General features: G+C 46.3%; 1 long non-coding RNA gene across 3 annotated transcripts; it reads right to left on the bottom strand.

Annotated features, from left to right (window-relative positions):
- Positions 5,293-13,081, bottom strand: LOC102157461. 3 transcript variants are annotated; one of them, XR_002342225.1, is made up of 3 exons: positions 12,038-13,081; positions 11,509-11,698; positions 5,293-9,059 (listed from the first exon to the last, which is right to left on the bottom strand). It is a non-coding gene; the product is annotated as an uncharacterized LOC102157461 (long non-coding RNA). The 3 variants fall into 3 exon arrangements; XR_002342227.1 differs by having other exon boundaries at positions 11,509-12,115; positions 12,916-13,081; XR_002342223.1 differs by having other exon boundaries at positions 7,818-9,059; positions 11,509-11,684.

Genomic DNA, 13,083 nt, shown 5'->3' with positions numbered 1-13,083 from the left:
TCCCACTGTGGCTCAGCAGTAACGAACATGACTAGTATCCATGAGGATGTGGGTTCAATCCCTGGCCTCGCTCAGTGGGTTATGGATCCAGTGTTGCCGTGAGCGGTGGTGTAGGTCGCAGACGAGGCTCTGATCCTGATTGGCTGTGGCTGTAACTGTGGCGTAGACTGGCAGTTGTAGCTCCATTTGACCCCTAGCCTGGGAATTTCATAAGCCACTCCTGCAGTCCTAAAAAAAAAAAAAAAAAAAAAATGTTGACTGGAAAATTCAAACGTATACAAAAATTGATGAATCTGTTCATGGTTATTATAATTGACTTCAGAAGTTTTTTTTTTTTTTTTTTTTTTGTCTTTTGTTGTTGTTGTTGCTGTTGTTGCTATTTCTTGGGCCGCTCCCGCGGCATATGGAGGTTCCCAGGCTAGGGGTCTAATCGGAGCTGTAGCCACCGGCCTACGCCAGAGCCACAGCAACGCGGGATCCGAGCCGCGTCTGCGACCTACACCACAGCTCACGGCAACGCCGGATCGTTAACCCACTGAGCAAGGGCAGGGACCGAACCCGCAACCTCATGGTTCCTAGTTGGATTCGTTAACCACTGCGCCACGATGGCAACTCCAGAAGTTTTTAAAGAAAATTCTAGTCTCTTTTTCATATGTTGAGTCCACCCAGGTAGCTTTTAATTCTGTTTATTAACAGGCCGAACCGGGACCTTTGCCTTCTTGTACTTTTACCAAACACAAGTCCATGTGCCTGATGCATCGTGAAGCCAAACAATACTGAAACGTCGGCATGTGGAGCAGGGAAGGGTTTACAGTTTGGCCAAGCAAGGAGAAGGGGTGGTTCGTGCCCCTCAAAGCCCCAAGCCCCCCAAGGCTTTCAGCAAAGCCCTTTTAAGGGCACCTTGAGGGAGGGCATGGTTAGTTGTGGCAGACCTCCTGGTGTCGGTCCTTTGTTCTGGTAGCTGCCCACGCAGGCCAGGTCATGGTCAAGTCATGATGTCCTGTCCCTCTCTGTTCAGGTCAAGTCACAGCAGGATATCCTGTGCACTTCAAGCTGCTGGTGACATGCTGCTACAGAAGGTGCAGCGCGTGAGTAAGCAGAGGCAGCAGAGCACAAAGGTTAAAGTGAGGTCAAGTAAAAGGAAGAGCTCTAGGAGCCCACGGTGGCTCGGTGGGTTAAGACCCCAACAAGGTGTCTGTGAGAATCTGGGTTTGACCCCTGACCTTGATCACTGGGTTAAGGATCTGGCGTTGCTGTGGCTGTGGCATGGGCTTGCAGCTCCGCTTCGACCCCTAGCCTGGGAAATGTCGCAGGTGCAGCCACAAAAAGAAAAAATTTTTAAAAAAGGAACAGGTCTGACACGGAGTCAGATTTCGGAGTCGGATTTGTCCTTCCTTATTACAGCGAAAGGGACCAGCATGGAACTCAAAGCTATGCTCCCTCCAGATTTAGCTGACTTGGCAAGTCCGCTCTCTCACACTCGAGAGGCGTCACCTTCAAGGAAGACCACTGCAGAATGATTTTTTTTTTGGCCAAAGCCACAGCATGTGGGAGTTCCTGGGCCAGGGCTCAAACCCGAGCCAAGAAGCGACCCAAGCCACTGCAGTGACACCACCAGATCCTTAACCTGCTGGGCCGCAATGGAACTCCAGGAGTGCCAAAATTCTTCATCTTCAACTCCAGCAAGTCTCCTAAATGACCCTCCCACCCCGCCCAGTCTCCACTATTCTTGCAAAGACCCAGGCATCGGACAAGAGATGCTTACAAGTCGAAGTGCCTTTGGCACGTGAATCAGTCTTTCCAGCATCCTCCTACTTCCCTCCGTGTAACTGCAGGGCTCTTCCCATTCCTCCTGCTTAACTGGCTTGGAGAAAAATCTCTCCAGATAAGTGGTGAACCTTCTCCAGCCTAACAGATGCTGGAGCTGCAGCGTCCGTGCTCAGTCCTCCTGCTATAAAACAGCCCCTGCCTTGGAGACGCATAGGGGGAACTCTAATAAACCCCACATGATTCCGTCTCCGAACCTGTTCCCTTCTGTGTAGGCCCTTTGAGAAGTACTCACCTTTTTCTTTGTGGTTTTTTCACCCACCCCCCTTTACTGGGCTGAGGCTCCTTAGCGAAGTATCAGGCTACAATTTCTCTCTCCTCAAAGGGGGAAACAATCCTAGAATCTGGCAGGAGTTGGCGGAGTAACCTGCCACGTGAGTTAAATGACCCTTTGACCTCTCTTATTTCCTCTGCCTCTCACGGTACCAGAGGTGATTCTGTAACACTGACCGTGGCCCCTAGTCGATCAGCAGCCATCTGCTAAGGGGCAAAATCTCTAACTGGCAAAACGGACAGCACACTCCCCACCAAGGTTCGAACACACCCCTCAATCTCTCTCCCCCAAATGAATCAATACCCTTAAGAGGCCCTTCACGGCACACAGCCCGCACAGAAGATTACAAGCCTCGAGATCTCCTTATCCTTTGTACGAGGCCCCTGCCATGCCCTCGCTGCCCGTGAGAAAGCCTCAGGGCCAAGGGTGGAAGTGTGTCCCCTGACACCCGCTGTTTCTAGCCCTCGCCTGTTAACACCCATTCCCAGCAGCGGCACGTTCTTTGCTCTAATTGGTTATGCAGTGCATTCTCTGGTTTCCAGCTGATGAAGCTGGTCCACACCGTTTTGTCTTCAGTCGGGAAGAAGAGTAATTCACAGGAACAATAATGCCTCAGGGTTTTACTCAGAGTCCTTCTTATTTCTCATGAGTCCTTCAGCTGCGCTGCAAGACAGGAGTTCCCCAGGGGCTCCACTGTCTTCCCATAGGCCGATGATTTTCTCTTTTAAGCACTTTTGAAAGCCTCCCCACAAAAAGACAGCATCCACCTGCTAAAGCTTTTAGCCTTAATCACATCTATTCGCTAGCTGTATGTTAGAGTTGCTTCATGTCTCTTGGCAAAAGGATGAGGACTTGAATTTTGGACTAGAAGACACCAAAACTAATAGAAACACAGTAATGCTGAAAATATCTTGTGACCATTCAACTATATCCAGTAACTTCTGGACATTGACAACAAGAACAGAGTTGAAGCAATGTATATTGAATCAGCTTCACACCGTGAACACTCACTGTATGGTGCAATAAGCTGTGTCAGAGCTAAATGGCTCAGTTCTAAAAACAGTAATTGAACAAATTAAAAACTATTAAATTGGGGGGGGATGAAAAGAATCATTTCCACAAAATGTTCTCTGACAACTGACTTATGAATATGTACAATCTTGCCTTAGAATATTTTAATTTTGCTCAATGCCACTAACTACTAAACAGGTGGATCACTAAACAGGACACACCTATCCCTCCATGTTTTTAGCACACTTTTTGGTTATATTTCAAGAAGTTACAATTGCATAGTTTACAAGTACGAATAGCTGGAAGTAGTATCAGTCTTCATGAGAGGCTGTGCGTGTGCATGTACATTATTCTACATTTTTGTACATTACCCACAATAGTGTCTTTTGACAGCACCCAAATTCTTCTGTCCATATCTGCTTCTAAATTTAGGAGGCAATTCTTTCGAAAGAGCAGCCTTATAGAAGCTTTTAAAACCCTAATTATGATCTGAGAAATTCAGCTTTGAATTACTTAAATTACATAAAATTAATGCAGAGATCTCAATTTTCCTGTCTGTTGGTCAAGGCAACTATCCTAAAAGCCACTGAAATGTCTAAGCAAAGTGGAACAGAAATAGAAATGAAGGCTATAAAAATATGGATAAAAAATTCAGATTTATCATTTATCATCCAGTTTTTCTTTCAGAACATGCCTGTGAGATACATACCGGTGTGTATAACACACGTGCACACACACAGAGGTACATGCACCACCGTGTGTGTGCATGTGTGTTGCTTGAAAAATATCTTTTCCTTTTTTTAAAATTTTAATGATTTTTTTTGCCCATTGTGGTTGGTTTACAATGTTCTGTCAACTTTCTACTGTACAGCCAGGTGACCCAGTCACACATGAAAAATAGCTTTTCTAAACATCATGACACTGCAGTCATTTCACTTACCTATTCATTCAACAAATTTATCTCCTATTTTGGGGAAACAAATACAAAAAGAAAATGGACTCGTCCCTAAAAGGGTCCCTGATTTACTAAGAGACAAACATTTGTAAATCATTTATGATTAATAAGTAATTGTAGAAATGTAGCGTTATAATAAAAGTATAGATTAAGTGCTATGTGGATGCAGAAAAAGAAATGGCTGAGTTGCCTATGACACACAGAAGGCTTCGTAAAGCAGACAGCATCTGAGCTGAACCTTAAAGGATGAGGAGGAGTTTTAGGTAGGCGACAAAAGGAAGCATGTTCTAGGAAGAGGGAGCAGAGAACACTGAAAGATCACCCTGTGTTCAGAGCACGTGAATAATAGCTCAGCATGGCGGAGAGCAGAATTCATTCAGGGAGTGAGGAGAAATTAGGATGAGTGGAGCTGTTGCTCTGAAACAAATAGACTGCCAGATATTTCACCAGCAAAGATAGGTTTAGTTGAGATCAGCAGAGAATTACATTTCAGGATCTGCAACCTTGGCAAGCCACATGCAAGCCCCCACACAGCAAGGGAGGAACGCTTTTATGGAGAGGAAAAGGAAGGTGGGAGGCTCCAGTAAACAAAGAGCCCGTGGCGTTTCATTGGCCGAGTCCTTGCAGGGATGAAGAGGAGCCTTTCTCTCCCTGTTGGGCTCTGCTATCATCATCACAGGGCATGAGAGCACCTCCTTCTGGTTCTGATTTCCCAACTCTATTTAAATGAAGTTTCTGTTTATTAATTTGCTACATTTCCCCCTTTTGATCAAGATATTTCTGAAAGCATCAGTGATTGAGAGTCAGGTTTTCTAGTTTCAGTGGGTATTTGCTGCCTCCACAGATACTTACCTTCCTCATTGTACCTATGGGATTTGTTTTTGTTGTTTTTGCTTTTTTGGTGGGGGGGGGTCTTAAAGACAGTCTCTGCAGTCATCCGATAATGGAAGATAAAGATTTGATTTAAGGCCTTATTGAATCATCTTCCCAAGGTCTCTTTCCTTCTATGCAGCAAGAAATAAGTGTTTTGTGTGTGTGTGTGTGAGTGTGCTTTTTAGGGCTGCACCTGCAGCACATGGAAGTTCCCAGGCTAGGGGTCAAATCGGCGCTACAGCTACTGGCCTACACCACAGCAACACCAGATGCAAGCCACATCTGTGATCTACACCACAGTGGGGCAACACCAGATCCTTAACCCACCGATTGAGGCCAAGGATCAAACCCATATCCTCGTGGATACAAATTGGGTTCTTAACACGCTGAGCCACCAGAGGGAACTCTGAGAAGTAAAAGAGTATTAATTTACCTTATATGAAGATGTAAGAAGTTTTTCCTATGAGGCAAGTTGTATTCCATGATTCCATTTCTTATTTTTTAAACAAATTTTTATTAAAGTATAGTTGATTTACAATGTTGTTATTCCTTATATAATGTTTTCTTTTCAGAGAGTTAGGAATTCAGTAGTCTTTTATCATTTCTTCTTAGGCTCTCCAAAATAATTACGTTAAAAAACAAAACTAATTGCTATTTCCAAATGGCCAGGCATATCAGTATATAGGGAGTTATTATTATTATTCTAGACTCTCTTTGGGATCATCATTCTATTTCAGCTGAAACAGGTTTCTTTTTTTTTTTCTTTTTAGGACTGCACCTGTGACATATGGAGGTTCCCGGGCTAGGGGTCGAATCGGAGCTACAGCTGCTGACCTACACCACAGCCACAGCAACACAGAATCTGAGCCTCATCTGTGACCTACACCGCAGCTCTCTGCGATGCTGGATCCTCCCTTGACCCACAGTGAGGCCAGGGATCGAACCCGCAACCTCACGGATCCTAATCAGGTTCTTAACAGCTGATCCATGAAGGGAAATCCCGGAATAGGTTTCTTCCTAACACATACACACCTGGCCTCTTCTGACTTCCCATCACAGCCAGAAACAATTGTCTCCTTTTAAGGACCTGCGTGACTAGATTAATCCCACCCAGATGATCTAGGATAATCTCCCTGTTTTGAGAGCCTTAATTTAACCACACCTGCAAAGTCTCTTTTGCTGTGTAAGCAAACATGCACACAGGTTCTGGGGATTAGTAGGTGGATATCTTTGAGTACCCATTATTATGGCCCCAATAATATCTTTTAATATCTTCCTACTTCTTTGCTTTATTTCTCTTAACGCATAATCAGAGCTACGGCTGCCTGCCTACGCCACAGCCTCAGGAACACTGGACGCAAGCTGCCTCTGTGACCTACAGTTTTGTTAATTTGTTCTTGAATTACTTTGACACATACAACTTTTAATCCTTTCCTGAGTTTTTCACCTCCTGAGCTTTTCTAAATCTGACATATACTGCTTTCCATATCTTAGGTTACTTTTTATGTCTGCTTTAAACCTAAAACAATAAAACAGCTGGTTATTTTTTACCAGCAAAACAGATTTATCCAAGAGAACCACATAATCACCTTTTGGGACAGGCGACGATGGTGAACCACAGACATGTGCAGTAGAAGAAAGGAGAGAAAATGCTTTGCTAGAGGAAAAGGGGACGTTGGGAGGCTGTAAGAAACAAAAAGTCCCTTCTAGGAAATTAGTACTTAGACGTAAAGATGGCTTTTCATTGGCTGAGTTGTGACAGTCAAAAAACCTTTCTTCCTCCTGCTGGTGATACTCAAACAGCAATCCCTGAGGGAGATGCAAGGTACAGCTCTTCCTGTTGGGCTCCGCCCTGATCTTGAGAGGCACGTGTATGAGAGCGCCCCCTTCTGGCCTCCCCATTCTATTTTGGTGAGGTTTCCCTTTAATTTAATTTTCGCCCTGATTTATTTTAAAATCTTAGATTACAGGTCTCATCCATTTTGAAGGCATGACTTTGGCTTCTCTAGAGCCTGTGATCCCAGAGAGTAAGGCAGGAGACAGTTCTCTCCTTGGGAACCAGCCTCCAAGTCAAACTTCACCATCTCCCCAACATCCCACTGGTTGCACCGTGCTCCCGGTTCAGCGTGGGTGGGGACCACGCTGGATGCAAGCGCCAGTGAGAGAGAAGACATCTCCACTATGTCGTCTCATAAAATGCTTATTAGGTACAAGAGGAAAACAATAACTTTACAATGGAGAAACCTGACCAACGGCCTTAACCAAGCATCCCGGTCAGTTCAGCCTGCTGGAACAAAGTCCCATAGATTGGGTGGCTTGTGAACAACGGACACTGACTTTCTCACAGCTCTGGTGGCTGGACATCCAAGATGAGGGTGGCTGCATGGTCAGGACCTGGGGAGGACCCTCCTCAGGGGGTGCCAACTGCAGACTTTTCCCTGTGTCCCCGCAGGGGTCAAGAGAGCTGGAGAGCTCAGCGAGGACTCTTACAAAGATCCCATCACAAGGGCACCGCCTCTCGGCCTAATCGCCTGCCAAAGGCCCACCTCCTACAACCATCACACTGGACGTGAGGATTGCAACCTATGAATTTTGTGGGAAAGACAAATATTCAGACCGCTGCATCAAGTGAGCGGAATTTGCACCTCCAATATTGGAACAAACTGACACCCGTGCACTTTGAAGAGCTGAGGACCTGTCACTCATGTGTATTCCTGCCCAAATGGCGTGATCTAAATCTAACCCTGGGAGTTCCCGTCCTGGCTCAGTGGTTAACGAATCTGACTAGGAACGATGAGGTTGCACGTTCGATCCCTGGCCTCGCTCAGTGGGTTAAGGATCCGGCGTTGCCGTGAGCTGTGGTGAAGGTTGCAGACGAGGCTTGGATTCTGCATTGCTGTGGCTCTGGTGTAGGTCGGTGGCTGCAGCTCTGGTTAGACCCCTAGCCTGGGAACTTCCATATGAAAAAGACAATAAATAAATAAATTTAATCCTGAAAAGGCTCAGAGGGACCCTAGCTAAAGGACACCCGACAAACGCCTCCAGGATACTCTGGTTGTCCTGGTGCGTGCTGCCCCCTGCTGGCTATGCATGTGCCTTCGGGAAGCAGAATGAACTCTCCCGTGCCCTGCTCGTTTTCAATCACTTTTTTCAATTTCTTTCATGCTATTTGACTGAATTAAGCTACATTATAGAAACACCAGCAGGAGCACCGCCACAAAATATGGTGCAAACCAAGTAGACTTGGATGGTTCATCTTAGCTGCTGTGTGACGGTGGGGAAGCCACCTAACTTTTCTGAGCATTAGTTGTCTTATCTGTAAAATGGAGTTTTTTTTAAAAAAAAACAGCACAAAAACTAGCTCAGAGTATCACGAAGAAAATATGGTGAGGCTGTATAGAAAGAACATAAATAATATTAAGTTAATAATACTTAATAGATTGATATATTAATGACAGTATAACATTACTATTACAGTAATTATTGTATACTGATAATAGTTAATATTCTTGCACTGTGTTTCAGACATTCAATATTATCTAACAATCTTTCTGACTACACATATCCACACACACACAGACACTTTTGCCTGTTTACAATATGGGAAATTGAGGCACAAAGAGACTAAGGAACTTGATACAATCAACACAGCTAGTAAGAGGATTTGAACTCATGTAAGGCAGCTCAAATGTCCAAACTTTTTAGGAGTTCCCGCTGTGATGCAGTGGGTGAAGAATCTGACTGCAGCAGCTCTGGTCACTGCGGGGCTCGGGTTCAATCCCCCACCTGGGGAAGTTGGGTAAAGGATCAGGCGTTGCTGCAGCTGTGGCTTAGGTCGCAGCTGGGGCTTGGATTCAATCCCTGGCCAGGGGACCCTCCATATGCAGTGGGAATGGCCATTAAAAAAACAAAAAGTCCACACGTTAAGCCACTAACCTGTTATCAGCAAATCCTTGTTTAAATAATGAACGAACTTAACTTCAATGTGTGATGACGATTCCAATGGGGGAAGCAGAGACTTCTCCTTCCCAGCACATTAGTGTCTTCTGCACAATCTCTCAGGTCACGAAGGCCTTTTCCATCCTCCGCCTGTCTCAACTATCCCGCTCCTTCCGAGACCTTGGGAGAGAAAGCTTTAATATTCCTGTGTGCAGCTGGAAAGAGTATCCCCACGATTCTAGACACATCTTCAGTTTTTTAACTTTAAAGAAACAGGGACTGTCCATGCCAAGAATATGCAAGTGGAAGGTCAGAGGTCACTTCCCGGGAGTTCCCGGTGTGGCTCAGCAGGCTGAGAACCTGACGCTGTCTCTCTGAGAATATGGGCTTGATCCCTGGTGTCACTCAAGTGGCTTAAGGATGTGGCATTGCTGCAAGCTGTGGTGTAGGTCGCAGACTCGGCTTGAATCCTGTGTTGTTGTGGCTGTGGTGTAGGCTGGCAGCTGCAGCTCTGATTCGGCCCCTGGCCGGGGAAATTCCATATGCTGTAGGTGTGGGCTTAAAGAAAAAAAAAAGCACTTCCGCTATTCCAGCCTCCTGAATTTATCGTCAGAATCTAGTTAAAGGGTTTGTTTCTATATATGTTCACATCTCTCAGTCCACCTTCTCTGCACACTCACCGGTGCGGCTTCCCTTAAATAAAACGTGGAGGCTAAAGCAGTAAATACAGGAACAAGCTAAACGTGAGCATGGAGCTGGGGCCACATCCAAGGGCATCTTTTTCATTGCTTCGTTTTAAATGCTTTTAACCTTTAATCTGTCAATTTTGGTGAGACAGGAAAATTAATAAATAGCACTCTTACCTCCCACGTCAAACGATAATGCATTTCCTGTTTCTCCCACCTTTATTTGAGGCTTATTTGGGGTATTCTTTAAATTGACTAGTATGCTTCCTTCATTTAATAGAATAAGCTTTTCATATTAAACATCTCACGTTTACTAATGTATGAAGAGCGACACCTTCAGCCTTAAGGTGCTCGAGGAAGTGAATGCTTTTGGACAGAGCTTCCACTTTATTGATTTTATGATAGGAAAAACACATATTTCAGGGCAAACTACTCGCTGAGAGGAAGGAGGTACATTAACTTTCCTGACAGAGCAGTAATTGAAAGCATACCTTAGTTTTTTCTTTTTCCTTTGTCTTTTGCCCCGTCTAGGGCTGCACCCACGGCACATGGAGGTTCCCAGGCTAGGGGTCTGATCGGAGCTGCTGCCACCGGCCTACGCCACAGCCACAGCAATGCCAGATCCGAGCCTTGCCTTCGACCAACACCACAGCTCATGGCAACGCCAGATCCTCAACCCACTGAGCAAGGCCAGGGATCGAACCCCAACCTCAGGGTTAACTAGTCGCATTTGTTTCTGCTGCACCACGACGGGAACTCCTGAAAGGGTACCTTAGTGACTTAGAAATGAGGCGGAGAGCCGTAGTTGAGCTGAAAGCGGAGCTCTAGGTGCAGATCTAGAAAAGCCTACGGATTTCTGCTCTGTGACTGACTGCCCCCGAGTTCCCTCGGCCCCCAGCCCTCAGATCAGATCCCCGCGTGTTATTTTAAATCACAAGACTCTGTGCAAGAGGTAAATCCTCACAGCTGAGGAGACGGGGCTCGGCAAAGTCAGTGGCCTGAGAATGAACAAATACTGTAAATTCTCAGTCTCAGGAAACCCACCCAAGGCGAATGTGCTGGTAAATGTTTCACGACTGGCTCTCTGTTTTTCTGTTTTTTGTTTTTTTAAAGCCCTAATTTATAGTAATTGGCCATCTCCTAGCATTTCCTCCTGCAGTCGACTTCAAGCTACCAATGGGATAGCATGGAATGTGATAGCTGGTGGTCATATGCTCCCTGCAGCATTTTATATCATTAAAAGAAAGGGGGAGAGTTCCCGCTGTGGCACAGCAGGTTAAGGATCTGGCATTGTCTCTTCAGCAGCTCGGTCACTGCTGAGGATGTGGGTTTGATCCCTGGCCCAGCGCAGTGGGTTAAGGAGCTGGCATTGCTGCTGCTGTGGTGTAAGTCACAGCGGCTGCTTGGATTCGGTCTCTGGCGCGGAAACTTCCATATGCCCTGGGTGCGGCCATAAAACACCACCACCAACACCCACAAAAAACAAAAGAACTCCACAGTCTTCACAATTACCTCGGCCCCATCTCCCGCAGTGCTAGAGAGACGGCACAAGCCCGTGACAACCCCTCCCCCCACGCGTGCCCCTCCCGCTTGGCTACAATCACAAAGCCGTGGCGCCATTCCATTCCGGGTTACTGCCCCCTGCCCACTGCCTAGGGTGGGTCCCTGCTGCCACCTGGCTGGTGAGTGACCCGGTTCCAGAACCCCACGCCTGGGTCGGCTTCATAGATCCAATCTGGGGCGACTGCCTTAGTCTGCGTGTCGCAGACGCACAGCCCAAGGTAAGGGCTGGAATGCAGCTTACTGGGGAGAGGATTCTGGAAAATGCCAGCCGAGGAAGGTGACCACGCCAGGAGGGGAACTAATGAAGACTGGGTTCCCAAGCAGGTTCCTCTTTAACTGGCGCTCAAACCGGAAGCACTAAAAGCTAGTGGAGAACACACCTTGGACGCACGTCCTGTCCCAGGGGTTCCCACGCATTGTTGCAGGTGCTCTGGGGAGATACACATTCCGGGGCTCTTCAGGTCCGCCCCAAACGCGGGCAGAGCGGCCTCTGGTGGTTGGAAAACGCCATGGCAGGCAAATCATCTCGGGCGCCGACAGCTGCAGGCTGGCCCAGCTGCAGCAAAGGTTCTGTTTGAAGGGCATAGGGGCTCTGCCGACAGAACTGTTACAGAGGGTCTCCTAATATTGTGAATGCTGCTGATTGCTTTTCAATCCGCTACAACGTTTGCAAGGTGCAATTACCCTTGCAGAGGAGATTTTCATAGTATAAAGATAAAACTCTAACAACATGGGGGAGTGAGAGAATATAAGTACGCCAATTTCCTCATCGCTCATTGCGGGGAGCCAGCAGGTAAGAGGTACTTTTATAAATAATGATTCAGATAAAGTCACAAAATTTTCCCCCGTTGGAACTAAAAGTAATGTAATTTTTAAACTTAGGAGTTGAAAGAGAAAATATATTCTTACCCTTTGAAAAGATACTGTTCGTGGTTGACGGGTCAGGACGTACATCATTTACAGCTATAATGAAAAGAACCAGAAGACCTAGAAAGAAATTGTAGTTGGGTCTACAATACGCAGGTGATAGGTGAGTAGGTAGGGTGGACACAGAGACTTTTAATGTTTCTCCCTTCTGTTTGGATTTTTAACCATTGGTATGAGTTACTTCCACAACAAACAAAACAAAGGCAAATGAGACATGGTCTAATTACAAAAAAAACAACAACAAAAAAACAACTTTCAAACACCCTTTAATGGAATATTACCCAGAAGTTAAAAAGAATGAGGCTCAATCTATAAATATATACATCAAAAGACGTTATAGAAACTCAGTAAGCATAGGCTCCAAATTAGGAGAGTGGAAAAAGTACTTGCGTGTATGTAACGTATCTATGTATAAGGTTGTCTGGAAAGACCTATACCAATTTGAACAGATGCTGCCTGTGGAGGAGGAGATGGGCTGGTCAGGACACCTCGACTTTTACTTTCTTACTTGACAAATAGCATTTGTATCTCACGAGAATCTGCAGACCACCCGTATTCCCTGAGAAAATGATTCCTTAAGACCCGCTACAGACCCACGGAGTGAGAGTCCCGGGGAATTCTAGAATCTGTATTTTCTCCTTTAAGGTAGTTGTGAAACCCCTCACCTTCCCCGTTATTGCAAAACTGTGCGAGCACACAGAGTGTGAAGAACAGCACAACGGCATACTGCATATACCCTTCACTGCGCCGCACCGTGTGAATGTGCCCTCTCGATGAGCGTGCACACCTGCACACACACGCACGTAAGCACATGCCTCTCAGTAAGCGTGCACACCTGTACTCACACATTTCGGCCGCACCTTGGAAAGCAGTAGCAGACTCAGGACCTTGCCCCGGATTCCAGCACGCGCGTCCACAGCAGCAGCCTGCAGGCACACCTGAAACACTTCAAACACCTCTCTTTACCCAACCTCCGCGGCCCGGCCCGGCGCGGATCCCCAGAACCGCGGGTTCACCGCCCACGCCTC

The sequence above is a fragment of the Sus scrofa genome, chromosome 1 (assembly GCF_000003025.6).
Source record: "Sus scrofa isolate TJ Tabasco breed Duroc chromosome 1, Sscrofa11.1, whole genome shotgun sequence".
In the NCBI taxonomy this organism is placed as follows: domain Eukaryota; kingdom Metazoa; phylum Chordata; class Mammalia; order Artiodactyla; family Suidae; genus Sus; species Sus scrofa.
The sequence above is the reverse complement of the archived record's forward strand: the minus strand, read 5'-3'. Positions and strand labels throughout refer to the sequence as shown.